We start from the raw sequence: 20,178 nt of genomic DNA on the forward strand, positions 1-20,178 counted from the left end.
TAAGGCATCGTACCTATACAACAAAAGACAAAAATCTGAAGTATATAGCCTATGATTCACTCAGTTAACTCCACCCACATCAAGATAGAAAACACTTCCAAAACTCCATAACTCTCTAATTCTCCCTCCTTCTTAACAATCCTAAAGATAACCACTATTGTTTCATCACCATAGATTTGTTTTCTGTTTTTAAAACCTCATTTTAAGTGGAATCATACAGTGTGTACCCAATTTGCTTTTTTTTCCCCCAACATTAAATCTGGAGGATTCATCTAGTTGTAAGTAAGTAGTAGTAGTTCATTCCTTTTTTTTTTTTTTTGCTCTTTGTGAAGGAATGAGGGTGTCTATGCTTATGTATCCCAGTTTATGTACTTGACCAAAATAAAGCCCAATTCAATACTGGGATTTTTAATCATCTGGAACTCCATATCCTAATTCAGGCTTTCTACACCCTTTGTGTTCACAAATGAAGAAAATAAATAAGTTCACTTTATTTCACATATTTTTCCCAGGATCTATGACCTCTATTCAAGTCAAAGAGAATGCAAAAGAATCAACAGTTCCTGTGTCCGTACTATTGACTGAATAATAAAACCAGACCCAGAAACCATTAAAAAAAAAATGACTGGAAATTTCTATTGGAATTTTAACCATTATTCAGAGGCGATATGGCCATTGTTCATGCTTTGATTTCTGATAATGAATTGTTAAATACAGTTGATCTTTGAACAAAGCAGAGGTTAACAGAGGGTGCCAACCCTTCTATGTCCAAGTGTAACTTCATAGTCAGCCCTCCATATCTCTGGTTCTGCATCCACAGATGTAATCGACCTTTGATGGTATAGTACTGTAGTGTGCAAAATAGTGTAAAAAATCCACATGTAAGTGGAGGCATGCAGTTCAAACCCATGTTGTTCAAGGTTCACCTATAATCTCTATGCATCTAAATCAGTAAATATTAGAAAACTACTGGAATAATGTGACTGTTGGGAAAATGTTTCAAGAATTTTTTGATAAACATCAATATTCATTTACTGTTTAAATACAAGAAGAAAAATTTAAGTAATAGAAATAGGAATAGAAAGAAGCCAAATAGCTTACACCAGAGAATATCATACAAATGGCGAACAGAACACAGAGAATATGATACCATTTATATAAAGTTTAAAAACATGTAAATCATTACTAAGCATTATTTATAAAGAAAAATATAAGGTCTAAAATCATGTATGAAATAGTAAGTCTTTTAATAGGAATAAGATAAAGATGTCCACTACCAATTCAATAAACCCTTATACCATAGACACATCACCATGGTAAGACAAAAAAAAATAATATGGATAGAAAAGGTAGAAAAATTATTTGCATATAATATTATTGATTATATAGAGTTGAGAAAATGCATTTAAAATTATTTAGAAGAAACAGACATAGCTATCATTTATAAGACACCAGCAAAATACACATCTTTATATCAGCAACAATAAAAACAGTGAAAGAAAATATAATTTTAAAACCAATTCCATTAGTAAGAGATACATAGAATATAATGTCCCTAGAAGTAAAACTAGAAAAAAAAAATATTCAGACCTTCATGTTGGAACATCTTATTTTACATTGAAAGACATTAAATTATATACATAAATGGAGAGATATGTCCATGGGTAGGAGGATTCAATATCACAAAGATGTAGTTGTATTCTAGGTATTCTGTAAGTTCAATTCAGTTCCAAACAAAATTTCAACTTATAACTTTTATATAAATTAAAAGGATGATTATTAAATTCATATGTAAGAAGAAAGGAATAAGTCTAGCCAAGACAATTTTGAAAAATGCATGCTTTCATAAACATCAAGATTTTCATAAAACAAGGATATTTAAGACACAGAGGTATTGGACAAAGGGAAAGGCAAATAAATTTTGGAAGAGAAATATATACCTCAGAAATAAAAACAGAAACACCCACATAAAGAATATTAATATGCAATCCAATGAGGAAAGAAATGACAATTTTAAAAACTGATTCTGGGACAACTGGTTATCCATATGGAAAAAATAAGACTAATAGAAAAAGATATTTTACACAATACATAAAAAAAAGCTAACTCTAATAAAAGAGATTAGTAAAACTGTCTACCACCATTTGTACAACAAAAAGCGAGCACATGACATAGAAAAGCTAGAGACTGGGAATATCTATTTACAGTATACGTGTGTGTGTGTACTAAAATCAGAATTCTTACCCAAAAGCCACAAAGGAGACAAAAGACCCAGTAGAAAAAAAGGAGCAAATTACATAAATAGGCAATGTCCACAAGAGGAACCACGAATGGCCCAATCAACATATGAAATAATGAAATTTTTCAAAAGAAATGTTTAATGTTAGCAACTGTTGGAAAAGATGTGATAATATTGAAACTTTCATGAATGGCCGGCAAGTATGTAACTACAGTGCTTGAATAGTGCAAGTGCCATAGTGAGTAATTTGACAAAACCTAGTCTAGTTAAAAGTCAGCAGATCCTCAGGTACATCATTTGAATTTTTACAGAGAAATGCATACACTAAAAGACATGCATGAGAATGTTTATTATGGCATCCTTGGCACTGACAGAAAAAAAAATTAGAAATATTCCAAATATCCAAGTATCAGAAATTTAGGTAAGTAAAGTGGAACATATATTTGCATTACACGGTTTATAGCATTTAAAATGAATGATCTAAAGCCCCACATATCCACACAGACAAACCTTGATGACATAACCATGCTTCAAGTAAGGAAGCTGCGTAAGAATTGAGTGTAACATCATTTATAAGAAGTTTAAAAACATGTAAAGAAATGCCAAATACCATTTAGAAATACACAGAGACATGGTAAAAGCAAAAAAAAAAAATGTAAGAAATGATAAATCTGAAATCAAGATAGTAGTGTTTTTTTCTGGGGTGAGGACACAGAAATGAGATTGGGGAGGATTGCAAAGGAAGCTTTAATAATGATGCTGTATTCCATGTATTTAAAAAAATTCCTAAAGCAAAATGTTAAAACGTGGCAGAGGTAGATGTTGAGTACATCGAGGTGTTATTCTGTGTACTCTGTATGCGTATGCACTGTGTTTTTCATAACACTTCAAATAGTTCACAATAAGAATAAGAAATGTTAAAAAAAAAACAGCAAAAGTGAGAAGTAACAATGTAAAAGTACTTATAATAGATAAGTCAACCATACAAACTAACTCCGGGGCTTTAACAAGGGCTAGAATCTCTCCATGAGTGGCTCTTGACAATGTGCCAAGAGAAGAGGGCTCTTTTTTGATGGTCCCATTAACTGAAGAGTACTGCTGAAATTCACTAGGAGGGAGGGGACATGATAAATGTCTTGCAATACAGTGGATACAATCCAGCACAAGGAAAAATTGTCCCTATGTCACTCATTGACAGACACAGTCACTATACCAAGCAGCCCTGGAACATGCCTGACTTAACTAGAGGGTGAATTCAAGACCCTCACCAGGAGAAGATGGTCTTTTCCTTGGGGCCTTTAATTACTTCTTTAATTCTTTCTTTAATTACTCCCCACCCCTCAGAGCCTCCTAAGGATTAGCGATTGTTCTAGGACCAGGAAGAGAAAAGATGCTTGAGGCTTTGCCCTGCAACCCCCACCCCCACCACAAGCTGAACTCCCAGCTCATCGACTCAGCCAAGGAGTTGGGCTCCACCAAGTTAACCCTAGGAAATCTTTGTGTACAGCCAGACAAGGTGGAGCATAATCAAACAGAGCCTTGGTGCTACTGGCTGCCCTATAAATACCCCGACACGTAAATTTATCCTTTTCCATGGTGTCATAGAGAACCTGGCAACCAGAAAGTCAACAAGAACGTAACACAAATTTTGCAGGTTTTTGGAAAACTACAACCCAATTTTGTAAGATAAAACAAATGTTTCTCTTGTATATACCACATATAAAGGAAAAATACTTTAAAAAAGAAAAAACACTGCCTTGCATCATGCTTCACAAACTACATTCTTGTAAAATTCCATCTTTCCCACTGGTGATACGCAAGAGAAGAACAGCAGGGAGAACATGACGCTTGCAACGTGGCTGCTCTGCTTCCTTTCGTAGGCTGGAAACGGTACGTTATTTGCTTTATCAGATAAATTGGCTCTGCAGCCCACATTTAAATGAACATACATGGGTTTTCAGCAGGAAGTTTGGACTTGATTAGTTCAAGATAAAATGCTGCAAGGAGGGTTGAATATGATTCTGAGCCAATAACCATATCTATAATGGAGATGGAACATTATAAAACATTCATATTCTTAGGTACTAATGATAAGTAAAAAAGCTTGCATCCCTTAGTTAAATTTGTTTATTGCCTGAAAACTCAAAGCAGTAATTCAAGACCAAGTGACAGGAAATTACAGTTTCCTGGCTGACATCAATTCGATCTTCAGTAATAGTTCTGAAATGGAGTTTCTAAGCTCTGAAGAGAGGGATAAAACATACACATACACTATTTCCAATAATTCAGGTCACAACCCAGATGCTGTAGCACACATTATGTGGATAAAATTAGGACATGTGCTTACAAACATGCAAGGCCTTACTCGGTCATTTTAATCAAACTTTTTACTTGATCAGCTTCTTACATCTAGTCTGTACATGGATTTGGTTATTTAGAAAATATGGGCTCCCATAAGGGAGACTGGAAACACACGGCTGTTTCTTGTTACAATAGCAAATGGAAAATTACTTTACCGAGGTAATCACAAAAGTTATATTATACTGAAAATTGGTGAGCTAAGAAAAGTTTTAAAAATCATTCTTGTTTCCATGCTGTGGAAAGATTATCATCTCCATAGCTCCTCCCAAAGGGAAGGGAACATTTTTCATCTTTTCTATCCATGCTCATTGCCCCATAATATATATAATTAGTTCAAACTGCCCTGCGAGCAGAGACTGCTAATTGTCACCCATTATCTACTCTGTTTATCCTCAGGTTTTAGCCATATACAGAACCTTAAAATGAGAGTGCACATCAACCAGTTTACCTGATGTCAAGGTCTTGCCTTTTCACGATGCTATGGCCAACGAAATGCAAGCAGAAATGACACACGCCACTTTCAAAAAATTTCACACTGCTTGTGTGGCAGTTCTCTCTCTCTTCCCCCAATTCCCATGGGCTGGAATGTAATGTTGTGCTGGTCAGATAGCTTCAACCAAGTGACAAGGACACCACCCTATGGAATGTCAGAGCCATGAGATTGAAGGAACGTGGGTCCTTGGGGCAGAACCCCTCATCCACCCTGGAACACTGACCTCCCTCTAAACTGTGATGAGAGTGAAAAATAAACTTCAATTTGGTTTGAAACACAGCATCTTTTTGTCACAGCAACTGAGCCTTTAGCCTAAATGACACAGAAACCTTGGCCATCTGATAGAGAACACAATCGGCTGGATTATTTCCAGTAAATATTCTCTCATCTCTCCTGCCCCAGTGACTTGGGATTTGTCCATGTGATTTGTTTTGTTTAATAAAATGAGAGTGGATTAATGCAAGCAGAGGTTTTAAATCGGTTTGTCCTGGTGCCTTCCTATGGTCCTCCATGAAAAGAGTATGCCTCAGGTGCTACTCGCCCAGGAAGAAAGAGGAAATACATAGAGAAAACCTAAGTCCAACCCACAACTCAGTCAAGCCCACATGAGGCACAGCTGACCTATTAACAAGAAAAATACTTGCTCTTCTAAGATACTGAATTTGGGGAGAAATGGGGTAGGCAACATTACTGAATAAATACACAGTACCAAAAAGAAAGAAGGTGGCATGCTATATTAAAGGAAACAATTTGGACTTCATGAGTTTGGAATTAGAAGTTTTAGAAACTTTTATGTGCAACTGATCATGGTTTCAACTCAACTTCCTGATCTTCAAAATAGAAGGGTGAAATACACAATCTCTAAGAATCGCTACAACTTTAATACTCGAAGATTTTGTACACTGCCTTCTAATTTCTGCCACTTTCTTAGCCAAGGCCCTTCACTATTTTGATCAGTGGATTGCAACCTACAGGTATTTTGAGTAGAAGAACATTCCCCTTGTTAAGAGACATTCTCAGCCCTCTTTCATTTCAGATCATCCTAAGTCATGATTTGTTACCACTATATAGCCCAATGGTCTACACTGTACTTTCTATTTATCCAACCTTTGGACACTAGTATAACATAAATAAAGCAGCAAATTCTCTCTCTTAAATATCATAAACTCTACGTGAAGTAGAGAAAAGTCTGACCAGCACATAAAACTGTGGAACTTTCTACTAGAGGGATTAGCGATATATTTTGAAGAGATAACAAAGACAGACTAGCACTCAGTGGAGGTCATTCCTTTGTGTAATAAGATCTGTAAACGTACGGGGAGAGGAGAGGCCCTTCAGAGAACTGTCAGTAGTATATTGTATATACTTTTATATACAATTTTAAAAATCCAAACAAAGAAAACAGGGAACAACCGAAAGCAGGTGACCTTGGCGCTAGTCTCTAGAGGAAGATACTGGTTCCAGTGGACAGCATATCTCATTGGCTTACATTGCAACCAGAATACACTATAGAAATATCTGTCTACTTCTGTTTAAAATATGAATATGCATTCTATTTACAAAAATGAATTCAGCGACATTAGTTCACAAGGTAGACTACAGTTTAGTTTAACAAAAAAAAAGCCAATTTAGTTTAAGGTACTACATATATTTTCTTTTGCTGTCCTTTCATAGAGGCAATTTCTTATTCAACTTGTTCATCAATAGTACAGGAAAACTTTTTAGTATCTCAATGAAGATAATTCCTTGTATGCTTATAAGGACTAGTCAGTGTTCTTCTAGGACCTAAAAACATACAGTGAGCCCAAATAAAGGGACATGAATTCTATCTGACGTAAATTCTGCTTTAATGATAATCCTGTAGAAGAGTCTGTATTGTTGAAATGGCTGGTGTGTTATTCAGCCTGCTGCTCTTCTTTCAAAGGGACTACAGATATAATAGCTTATACATACAGCATCGTCCATAAGCCATGCTAGGCACTGAGGACCATCTCTACCTCCTCACCAAACATCTGTGAATTGGGGGCTTTCATTCTCTCCACTTTACAGACGAGGAAAGTGAGGCGTACAAAGGTGAAGCAACCTACCAAAAATCACATAGGGAGTAAACAGTGGCAACAGGCAGCTTGATTCGGAGTTAAAAGTGTGCCTTTCACCATTTTACTCTCCTTCCTGGCACAGTGGGTCTTCAGGGAGTATTTGCTGGATAAGTGAAAGGAAGTAGTAATAATATCTACCTCATAAATAGAGTAGAATAATTGATTTTTGAAATGAATCAATCACTTTTGCATAGTGTAATTTTCAAAGCATCTTCCCATCCCTTATCTCACTAGGAAACCCATTTTAAATAACAAATCACTATACAATAATGAACAACATCACAGCAGCAAACAGTTATGATTTAAGTCTGTTGGTTCCATCTGACCTTCAGGTTCTTCCTCTGTAAAATAAGAAATCTAAAGGACGTCTAAAACTCCACGATTCTCGAACTCGAAATGGTTTGTTTGTGGCTACCCAAGGAGAGGGCATGTCTGTAACTGCAAATCCAAATGTTCCTATGTCAATCTCTCAGCCACACATCTCCCTCAAGACTCTTGCTTCCTGTAAAGTTCTGAGCTGTTTCACTCCAGCTAATGCTCTTTTGTTCTTTATTCTTTCTTCCCCCATCTTATGTTCCCAAAGACTCACCTCCTACTCTTAAACATTTACGTTTCCATGCCAACATTCCTTGGATATTTCGTTTCTTTAATGGTAGATTAATCAGATAACGCAGAAGATATAACTCCCATGGAACAAGTTGACCCTCTCTTTTATACAAATATTTCAAAATGTCACTAAAAGTACATGGATCTCTCTAAAAATGGTCTTGGAGGGCTTAAGAAAAGGATTAGCGGAATTATTTCATAAGGAAAAGCTGTCTCTTCTCCACAATTTATGTGTTCAGTTGTTTATATCAGTGTGGATGTTTGTTTTATTCTATGAGTTATAATTCATTACTCTCATTATTTATTTTCTTGTTCAGTTTTTTTCTTGATTTGACCACTAGGAGCTCCTTCAGGTGGGCACTTAAACCCTTTCAATGCCCTCCAAACACTTTTATCATGATTAAAATATAAATAACATAAAATTTACCATCCAAACTACTTTTAAGTGTACCGTTCAGTGAAATGAATACATTGACCTTGCTGTGGGCAACCACCATAACCATCCATCTTCATAACTATTTTCATCTTATAAAACTGAAACTATCCCTGTTAAACAATAACTTCCCCATATTCCCTGCCCCCAACCCTGACAACCACCATTATACCTTCTGTCTTTATGACTTTGATTACTGTAAGTACCTTATATAAGTGGAATTGTATGGCATTTGCCTTTTCATGACTGGTTTACTTCACACAGCATGTCCTCAAGGTTCATTCATGTCGTAGCATATCACAGAATTTCCTTCCTTTTAAAGGCTGAATAATATTCCATTGTATATACATGCCACATTTTGTTTATCCATTCATCTGTCAATGGACACTTGGGCTGCTTCCATGGTTTAGCAATGGTGAATAATGCTGCTATGAACATGAGTGTACAGATACCTCATTGAGACCTTACTTTCAAATATTTTGGTTATATAGCCAAAAGCAAAACTGCAGGATCATATGGTAATTCCATTTAAAATTTTTTTAGGAACATCATAATGTTTTCCACAGCAGCTGTACCATTTTATATTCCCACCAAAAGTGCACAAAGTTCCAATTTTTCCACATTCTTGCTGACTTTTGCTGTTTTCTGTTTTTTTTTTTAATAGTAGCCACCATAATGGGTGTGAAGTGGTATCTCGTTGTGATTTTATCTCCATTTCCCTAATGATTAGTGATGTTGAGCTTCTTCTGATGTGCTTATTGGCCACTGATATATCTTCTTTGGAGAAATGACTATTTAGGTCTTCTGCCATTTTTGATTGGGTCATTTTTTGATATTAAACCATATGAGCTGTTTGTATATTTTGGAAATTAATCCATTGTCAGTCTCTTCATTTGTAAATATTTCCTCCCATTCCACAGGCTGCCTATTCATTTTGTTTATGGTTTCCTTTGCTGTGCAAAAACTTGTAAGTTTAATTAGCTCACATTTGATTGTTTTTGCTTTCATTTCCTTTACTCTAGGAGACAGATTAAAAATATATACTGCTACAATTTATGTCAAAGACTGTTCTGCCTATGTTTTCCTCTAGGAATTTTAGAGTTTTTGATCACTTAGCAAATCCCTTTTCTAGTTAGAGGTCTACTCAGATTTGCCATTTCTTTGTGAGTTAGTCTTGGTGAGTTTCTACATATTTGTCCACTTTATCTAGGTTATCCAATTTGTTAGCATACAATTGGTAATAGCTCTGATTCTAACCAAAACTGTTAGTTCATACATTCTAGCCTTCTCTTATCCCATTTCTATTTATAACTTCTTTCTCTGACAGTGAGAAATCTGGCTTTCATTATCCATAACATATTTACTTACTTGTTCAGTTCTAACACACACAAAAAGGAGTTTAGAAATGCTAACCCAGACCCCTGAGAAATGTATTTATTAACTATAGTATAATATTTGTAGAATGTTCTTTTTTGTCTCTAACCTTACAGTACAGAGTCAAATACTGTTTTCCAAATTTAGTTAAATCTTTTTAGTGTGATTGTCATTCACTATAACAGAGTTATGTTTATACCTTACTCTCTAAATTCCACTTTGGGTTCTCCCCATATTCTGGTTGATTTAAATTGTTTACTGGGGATACATGTGAGAGATTACCGTATTTATAAGATTCAAAGATATATAAAATCTTTATTAAGAAAACTATCACTCTCATTTCAATGCTTTTCTTGTTCACCCCCTGTTGATAACAAGCTCAATAGTTTCTGGCTTATCTTTCCTATATTTCTTTTGGACAAATGAGCAGCAGACATCATATTTTCTTTTATTTCCTATTTCCGACATAAAGGGAAGCATAATACGGATAGTCTGTTATACTTTGCTTTTTTAAAACTTTTTTTTTAACTATCGCATAGGATTCCACTCAATGAATATACCATAGCTAATTCGAGCATTCTTGTCCATGAGGGCATTTGTATTGTTTCCAGTAATCTGCAATTCTAATTGGAGTTACAGTGAATAACCTTCTAGAGGTGTTTTCATAGTGTTGAAGGTGTAGTTACAGGGGAAAATCCTAAAAGTTCAGATGCTGGTCAAAAGGTAGCAGCATACATAATACCGCTAAGTATTGTCAAATTCCCATTCAGAAGGATTGTCCCAGCTTCCATTCCTGCTACAAATGTTTGAGAGCATTCATTTCTTCATAGTCTCATCAATGAGATGTGTCATTATACTTAACATTCACTAACCTGATAGTTGAAAAGTAGCATCTCAGTATTATTTTTATTGGCATGTATCTAATTATGAGTGAATGTGAGGGTTTTTTTTTTCTGATGCTCAAGTACCATTTTTCATCTTTTCTTGCAAGTCTGAATTTGTTAGTCCACATCATTTTTCCATTTTTCTTTCGGAGTTCTGGTCTTTTGTTTCTCAGCCTTTCAGAATTCTTTATATGTTAAGGATATACTAAGCCCTCTGTTTGTGGCATATGTTTCAAATATTTACTGCCAGTTTATCAGTTGTCTTTGCTTTGCTTATGGTGTTTTATCCCACGAACTCTGTGTGCGTGTGCATTCATGATAAAAATTATCGACTTTTTTTGTCTTTTATTGCCTTTAGATTTTGAATCATAAGTAGATAAGCCTTTCCTCACATGAAGGTGAAAGAGGAAACCATCCATGTTTTCTTTCAGTGTGACTATGGTAACACATTTTTTACATAAATGTGTTTCTACTGACCAAATTATTGAAGTGATAACTTAAAACAGTCTGTTTATGTTAAAAGGAAAATGAAAAAGTATCCATTTTACCTACTGCTTGATCTTTAATAGTTTCATTCTGTATTTTCTATTTTGTTTGGAAGTCATCATTAAACAATTTAAGACTTGCAGGAATATTTAAGATGAAAGTATAGCAAAAATTTCAAGGAGGTTTCCCCAGATCCCTCACACACACTATGCAACCTATGCAACCTAGGATCCAAATCCAAACAAAATTAAAAAATAATCTAAACCTTGATAGATTTTCCAAGTCAAAATGAGCATCTTTTACTGTTCTGGGTATAAAAATGCTACTTGCTTTAATAGGTGACATGTGAGAAACAAATTTTTTGTTTTCTATAACTCAGTTCATGCGTACAAGGAGCTCACAACTGAGTAAATAAGTTAAAATATAGATAAATACAAGGTAAAAATTGGTAAGTGTCAGAATAAAAGGACGGAGAAAGAACGGCAATAAGCAAGAGACTCTGATGAGAACTAGGTTTGCATCCCACTCTCTTCTGACATTAGACTCAGTGTGCTCATCAGTAAAAAGAGGGACTAGCATCACCCTTCATATCCAGAGGATTAAACAGTAGGTAATGTATAGGAAAGCAGTATAATGCACACCTCAGGTAGTGTCCGGTATACTCAAAAAGCTCCAAATATATTATTTAAATGAGTCAGCTACAGACAATTGCTACTCAGGTTAGGGAAAAAAAGACACTATGAAAGGTATGCCATAAATACCTTATCTGCAAAAATGCACAGAATTTGTACCAAATTCAGTACGGAATATTTTCCTGCTCTGTAATTATAGCAAATTGAGTATGTTTAAACTTTCTCTACTAATTACCTTCCCCATTTATGTGCTTTTTAGCACATAACACCAGAATATTTGCGTATCAGAATATTTATTTGCATACCAAACAGAATAAACTAAATAAATCCTTTACATTTAAAGGTGCAAAAGATATATTTCTCAGTAAAGCAATTTAGTTTGTATTTCCCTAACTGGAAACATTTCATCTAGTATAACATCTCAATCACAGTGTCTACATTTATGTAAATACACACACATGCACACATGGAATTTGAATTATATGTATATATAAAATAATTTTATAGTATATATAATATATAATTAATGTATATTGTAATACAGAATTACAATATGGTACATATATATAATATACATATATTTATTTATTTCAACATGTTTTAACATATATTTGAGGATGGAAAGATGCCTGGATATCACAAAGGGCAATTAGTTATCTATACTACACAAATTTTTTAACATAATACTATTTACTGAATTACTACTAGGAGATATGACTAAACAAAAATGAATTAATGTAATATAATTTAAGAATTTTATCTGCATGGTGAAAGCTTGGCAAATTCTAAAATTTACTTTGAATGTCCAATAGTCAACTTTACATTTGGTATTAAAATAAAACAGCAGAATACCTCTGTTATCGGAGGAATGATTTCAAAGTTATTAATGTCAGGACTGAAATGTAGGCTATGTTGAGATGTACAGTTAGGTTACATTTATATTTGGATAGAAAATGGTGTACTTTCCGTAACTCGGTATATATTTTAGTCTCACACAGCTTTCAGAGAGAAAGTATGTGTCTTGGAACGCCAATTTCAAATATTAAGAGAATGTCTCCTAAAAAATCAGAAAATGAAAACATAAAATAATGTTTTTAAAAAAACACAAGGATTTAAATAGTTTAACCCCTTATCACCTTTTCCTCACATGGTATCCCTTCCTTCTTATCCTCTTAATGAATACGTATTCACCTGTTCATTTAGTATTTATCTATTAGTGATAAAACATAGGCTAAGAGTCATGTTAAACTTTGGGAATATAAAGATGAATACTACTCAGCATCTACTCTTAAGAAACTCACAACCTAGTGGGGTGACTGTTCTTGCTGTTATTCCTCATATAGCCCCATGTCAACTTTTTAAGATGATAACCAGTCACTCTCAGGAATATGGTCCTTCCCCTCTGCCAATTACAGCAGGTGATAAACAATTCCTCTGGCCCAGTGAGTATCACAACCAGAAGCCTGGGCTCATACAAGGCAGTGGGTGATGAGGGTACATAACACCTCTGGAAAAGACCACTGGTTTTTCATGAATGTGTTTTCAAATTAAATAAGTAAACAACTGCCTAGCTAGAGATACTTCCCAGCTTCCCTTGCATCTAGGTGTGACCACATGACAAATTTGTGGCCAGTGGAAGCTAGACAGAACCGATGTATGCAACTGCTCTTAGAAAAAACAGATATATGCTCATCTGATCCTTCTTCTTCCCATTACCCGAAGTATAAACATAATGGCGAGAGCTACAGCAGCCATCTCGGACCATGACTCGAAAGTTGTGTATTGAGAACACAACAATAAGACTGAATGAGCCTAAGTTCCTGGCTGGCTGTGTGAGAAGTGACACTCTAGCCCTGGTCTACCCTTGGCGTGCCATATAAGAATAAAACACCCATGTGAATACACACACACACACACCAAAAACTTTTCTTATTTAAGCTACATTATGAGGAGTGGGGAGAATTACTTGTCACAACAACTTTGGACTGTAACTAACACCCAGCCTTACTCCATGGGACATCTCTCTAAGAGCATCCCTGTGACTGGCCTATTCAGGATTTGAGTCTACTCTACCCCCACTCCCTGTGTTGCTTAGACAAATCTGTTGCCATGACTTAGCTTAGATTCCTGATACTCTGTCTCACTAGCTAGATCATCCTTGGACCATACTGGCTGGCTGTGTCCTGGAAGCACTCAGCAAATGATCGAGCCTAAATATGGCTGTGAAGCTCTGACATCCCTCATCAAGGGAAGCAGTTTGTCTCATTTTCTAGGTTCTTAAGTTGCCACATATTTGCCCCAGTTATCCTTCCACTGAAGCTCTTTCCTGAGAACACACATTCAAATTATGACCCCAGAAGAGAATTGCTACATTCAAACAAGTGAGATAGACTCTTGGCAGTCTCATGTTCAATATTTATAGTTTCATCATTCGATTTTCAACTCTTCCCAGCAACTTAAGGGGCCTTGACGTTTAAAGATCTATAATTTCCATGTTGACTTAGTCACTGTTGTTTTGGAATCATGCATTCTAAGACAGAGGGGATAAAAAGAGGCAAGGGAGGTGGGAGGAGGTAGAGAGGGGGTGGGTAAAGGCAGGGGGGATGGAGGGAGGAGAAAGAAGATGGGAAGGAAAAGAAAAGGAAGTAGGGAAAATAGACCAAGGAGGGAAGGAGGGGTGATGAGACAGAAGAGAGGACAGAGAAGGGGTGGGATGACAGCTCTCACTTCAGGGCTCTTTGTAACTTTGAGGTCTAGAAAAATAAATTTAAAGAGAAACAGAAGATGTGTTAAGGTGACAGGTTAACAACTAAATAAACCTGCACTTCTGCAGTCATAGCCAGAAGAGGGAATTAACTCAAATGTTCCACAAATCCCTACCTTTCCAAAGAAACCCAAAGCAATTTTAAGAAACATGTGGTATACCTTCCACATTTCAGAAAAGACCTTCTCCCAGTACCTGGTCTGAGAAAATTAAAAAGAAGTGACTCCAAGCTAATTCCTCAGTAACTGAGAGCGCCCAATTTTCTCTGAAAGCGAAAGTTTTCTCTATCTATTTCTATAAAAGAAATGCTTTATTGATCCAAATATTGGAAAACGAGAGTTCTCCTGCCACATGGGGGGAATAGAGCAGTTTAGACCTTTATCGTTCTGGTTAGCCGATTAACCTTAAATCTAGAAAGGAATGTTTTTCCCCTTGTTAAAGAAAAATCAAATTCAGAAAGGAAGAATAATAAAAGGAAACTGGGTCTGAGAAATCAAACTCATGGAAATCAAAAACAGAATCCTAAAAAGATGATTTAGAATTTTACTATTCCTCTGAAACCCACCTACACTGTTGGTGGGAATGTAAATAGGTACAGCCCCTGTGAAAAACAGTATGGCAATTCCTCAAAAAATTAAAAATAGAACTACCATAATGATCCAGCAATTCCACTCCTGGGTATATATCTGAGAAAAATGAAAACACTAATTTGAAAAGATACACACACCCCAGTGTTCATAGTAGCATTAATTACAATAGCCAAGATACGGAAGACACCTAAGTGTCCATCAACAGATGAATGAATAAAGATGTGGTACACACACACACAAAATGGGATACTATTCAGCCATAAAAAAGAACAAAAAGTTGCCACTTGCAGCAACATTCATGGACTTGGAGGGTATTATGCTAAGTGAAGTAGTCAGAGAAAGACAAAAATGGTATGATACCACTTATATGTGGAATCTATAAAATGTAACATACTAGTGAATGTAACAAAAAAGAAGCAGACTCACAGATATGGAGAACAAACTAGTGGTTACTCATGGGGAGGAGGGAAGGAGAAAGGGGCAAAATAGGGGGAGGATATTAAGAGCTACAAACTACAAGGATATATTGTACAATACAGGGAATATAGCCAATATTTTATAAAACTATAAATGGAATATAAACTTAAAAATGTGAATCACTATATTGCATACCTGTAACATATAATACTGTACAGCTACTTTACTTCAGTTATTAAAAAAATTTTTTAAATCAATCCCTTTGAAATAACAGGAATTCTTTATCTCCAAAGAGTAATTCAATCAAATATTTACTTTAAGCAAGTTACCAACTTAATGTTGAGAGTAGTCCTAGGTCTGTTGACCTCCTAAGAGCTAGCTAAAAGACTGCCTTACTTTGGTTTGACAAGATTTTTCAAAAAAATTATTGCTACTTTTACATGGGTCTAGGAATCAGTGGAAATTTTCAACAGAAACTTACTATATATCAACTGAAAAGTCAAAGCATATAATAGTTTTACTAATTTCTTACAGGGTTTAAGTTGGAAAATTAAAATACAAGTAGACAAAACACACACTATTAAATGATATTTGGAGGAAATTTTAAAATTTTTACCAAATGCTGAGACATCTTCTGACACTGGAAAAACATGGAATTATAGCAAAAGTCAATATAAAATATGATAGACTATAAAAATACTAAAACTAAGAATCACTTAAGCCTTAGTTATTGTCAACCAAGCACAAGCTTTTAAAATAGAGTTAATGAAAAAATCATGAATCACAAATTATTTTTGTGCAGGGATATCATTTAATAGTTCTATCCACAAAACCAAGCCCGCAACTTACTTGAGAGTGTAATTCATAATAAATCTAAACTTTAAAATACAGAGTTTTTTTAAACCCAGGTTGAACTTTAAAATATTTTGCTAGTACTTAAAATATTTTATGTTCCTGTCCTAAACTGTGAACAAACTTTGGTTACTGACTTTCTTAAAAATATACACCTCTGTTTGCTCCAAAATCTACAACACGACTCACTGATGCTTTTGCAGACAGTTGGCTTGCATCTTTTCTCTGTGTCTTGCCACCAGAGCTCAGCGCCCAGAATGGCTCCACACGTGCTACATCAAATTTTATTATTATCACAATATAGGAAGGATACAATATAAGTGTGAGATCTGAAATTAGATGTAAAATGAACTTTCATCGAAATCTACTACCTGAACCCAACATGGACTATCTGTTGGAAAATAAAAGGTGATTTGTATTAAGCAAGGCTCCCAGAGAGAGCCTTCATTACAAATGCATCTTTGAAGAGACATGCACTCACTGTACTCAGTCCAATTCTTCCAGCCTGGGCCAAGATATGTTGGGGTCAAGTACAGAATATAGTACACAGAGTTCTTCTTTTAAGAGTGACAGGGGAGGACCAAGTTGGATATGAAGAATGAAAATTAACATACTCTCTCCAAAATGTTGTTAGCTGATGGCAAAAATTGAACTTCTAGCTTGATGCAGTCAAAGTAATGCAAACCACATACCCTTCTCCGTAATCCACGCTCCTTATCTGAAGAAAGGCTTGAAGTGGGGGGACTCTAAGACCTGACGGGGGGAAGGTGTGACACTTCCCATTGAAATTCATTCCTCTCTAGACAGATCTACTGAACAGCACAGCAGTTTCACAGAAGAATGAACTTCAGGAAATAACCAAAGATGTTTTCTAGTTTAATCCTGAGCTCAATTAAATACTCACAGAAATCCTATCATTTTTAAATTGTACCCTTTGCCTTCTTTTTTAGGCCTGCTAAAACAATCTAAAAGTGATACATCTCTAGTATTTCTAATTAAAACCAAAAACTATTGATAAAACATACAAACAACCCTCTGTGGAAAGACCTGTCATGTCATTTGTTTTCCTAATTATGAAAACACAGCCTGTGTCCCAGCCAAGCTCCCTGCTGAATCAGACCATGAAATGAGCATCTTACTTGCAATGTTGGTTTTACATCTGGTTGTTGTCAACCTCACAGGCCCAGCTGCTGATCATGAGGTGGATTCGACTGATCAGTTACCGGGCACATAATGACAGTCAGGGGTCAGCTGCGAACATCACAATCAACCAGGGACAAAATGAGAAGCCCGTTCACAAAATGGCAATTAGATAAGGGGGCATTGAGCTAGTGACCCCAGACCACCTTCGATATCCACATCACTCACGTAAAACAATTAGGAAGACCAGTCCTTACAGCTGTTACGCAAAACAGCAAAGCCAGGACAGAACGGTATAGAAACACCTGGCTTATTGTGAGCCAAACAAATTCTTAGGTGGCAACGTGGAGAAGAGAGAATGTATTACTTACTGAACATACATACTACAAGGGAGAAAGAGGGCAAAATGATGTCTTAAATGAAATAACAAATCAATAAAAATTCACTCCTTTCTACCTCAAATAAGAATCTCAGAGGATTGTTCCCTAATTCTGTAATAAAACAGGTATATTGCTCTGTGCTAGTACTGCAATAGCTCATCTCCTATGCTTCCTGCTATTTGGGGGGAAGGCAAGGGATTCATGGCACTTTTAAATAAGATGATTCATACAATGTTCCAGTTGGCCATGTAAATATTTACTCATATTTCAGTTCATACAGCTCCATATTTTAATATTAATTTGTAGTGGACATTAGTCAATCATGCCATTCCTTTGCAAATGTCATAATTCTTCAAATATAAAATCCAATTTAAAAAAAACCTATATCGAAAGATCATGACCATTTCTAATATAAAATATCTGAGTGCCTGCATACATTAATATTTTTAAAATAATCTACCATCTTTGGTTAAAAAAAAATCACAACCTCGAAGTTTATTTTTGCTAAAGATGCAGACTTTTAGAGATGAACTTTACTATGAAGACAATACTTTGAGGGTCTTTACCCAAAAATGTATGGGCCCCTTGACAGGAATTTTACTGTTTTTTTTTTTTTTTTTTTTTTAAGGAATATCAAATGTTTTCAAGGGGGAGGGTATATAGGTCAGTGGTAGAGTGTGTGCTTAGCATGCACGAGGTCCTGGGTTCAATCCCCAGTACATCTGTAAATGAATGAAAAAAAAAAGCCTAATTACTTCCTCCCCCCAAAAAATAAAATACATTTTTTAAAAAATGTTTTAATCTCAGATGACCTTATACATTACATCAGGTACATCAACAGTTCATTTCCAAAAACTAACGCCCAAAAGAATGAGCTCCCTTCACTCACACATGCTTTTTCCTCCTATGTAAACAACTACATTTCCTTTAGATAGCATTCTTAAAAACCTCACACATTTCTATTATATTCCAGCACTATGTTTTTAATTTACTTCACTTATATTTTTAAAAACCACAAATACAAAACTTAACAAATATTTTTACAAATACTAACTCAGATCATCTTCATAACAACCCTAAAAGGTAGATGATATTATTATTCCCAGTTTAGCAGATGAGGACATTGAGACACAGAGCCTAGTATTTTTCCAAGGTCACATAGCTATTAAGCGGCACAGTGGAGATAAGAACCCAAGAATCTGACTACACAAAAAAACGATTTGGAGACTTTCTACCTATCAGGCATAATATTGCTGAGGTGAAACCACTTTACATACTTTTTTCAAAAATCTTAATTTAGAGTGATAAAATGACTCTAAAATGCACTTGAAGGTTAAATACATATGAATAGTAATTTCAGGAGAAAAGTAATGCTTTTTCCCTACCAGCTGCTTCAAAGACACGAGAATTTAATATACAAAGATTCAATTCAAATGAGCACATAGACGAAATACCCTATAAGTGGTATACAGTGGCAGCAGGCTAGAATTCAACCTGGGAAGACAATTTAAGATACATGTGAATGTTTAATATAATAAACATTTTGTTTTAATATATTAAAACACATTAACTACAACTAAAGACATGATATTCTGGTGCTGTGAATTCTAGATTCTGCCAAACCAAAGGAAAAGAAAAATCACACACCTGAAAAAAGTTTTACCACCAAAAACACAGGTAAAGATTAGATAGTATCAGCTTTATATCCTCAAAACATTTTTTAAAAAATAACCACTGGTTTCATCAACTGTTTGGTAGAGATTTCTAGTGCTCACTCATATCTGGGTCTCCTCTTCTCCCAGGTACATATAGTTTGATGAGCTAAGTGACTGCTTCTGGCCAAGAAGACAGAAAAATTAAATCACAGTGCTGAGACTGAAAATGTGGCATATCCCAGATGGTGCTGGGAAATAACTGTGAGGCTCCAGCAGGTTGAGTGACCGTGTGGATCAGAGCAGACCATCACCTTAATTTGAATACGCAGCATGAGGAGAAACACACCTCTTTCACTGAGCTAGAGATTTCAGGGTTGGTTACTTATTCCTGTAGCATAGACTGTTCCATCCTGCTTAGTACAAATGCTAACTTAATAAAACAATATTCTAGGGGTTGTACAAAGAATGATAGGTCATTTATAAGGCCATGGTAGAATTCAAAAGAACATTAAGTAATGAACAATGTAAAAATCAAATCACAAATTATTGGTGAAATTTGACAGTCCTTTCCAAAAAATGTAAAGAAAAAAATACAAAAGTTGACTACAACAGAGTTAATAATAAAAAAAGAAACTGATTTTCAGCACATGAATGGCAGGTATTTGCTGGATGAAGAGACTGAGACAAATAGAACAAATAAAATAATGCAACATAATACTGAAACATTAGAGCTAAATAATGACCTGCATGATCAGTTGAAAAGACTCAGCACA

This window comes from Camelus ferus, chromosome 12 (genome assembly GCF_009834535.1).
Source record: "Camelus ferus isolate YT-003-E chromosome 12, BCGSAC_Cfer_1.0, whole genome shotgun sequence".
NCBI lineage: Eukaryota > Metazoa > Chordata > Mammalia > Artiodactyla > Camelidae > Camelus > Camelus ferus.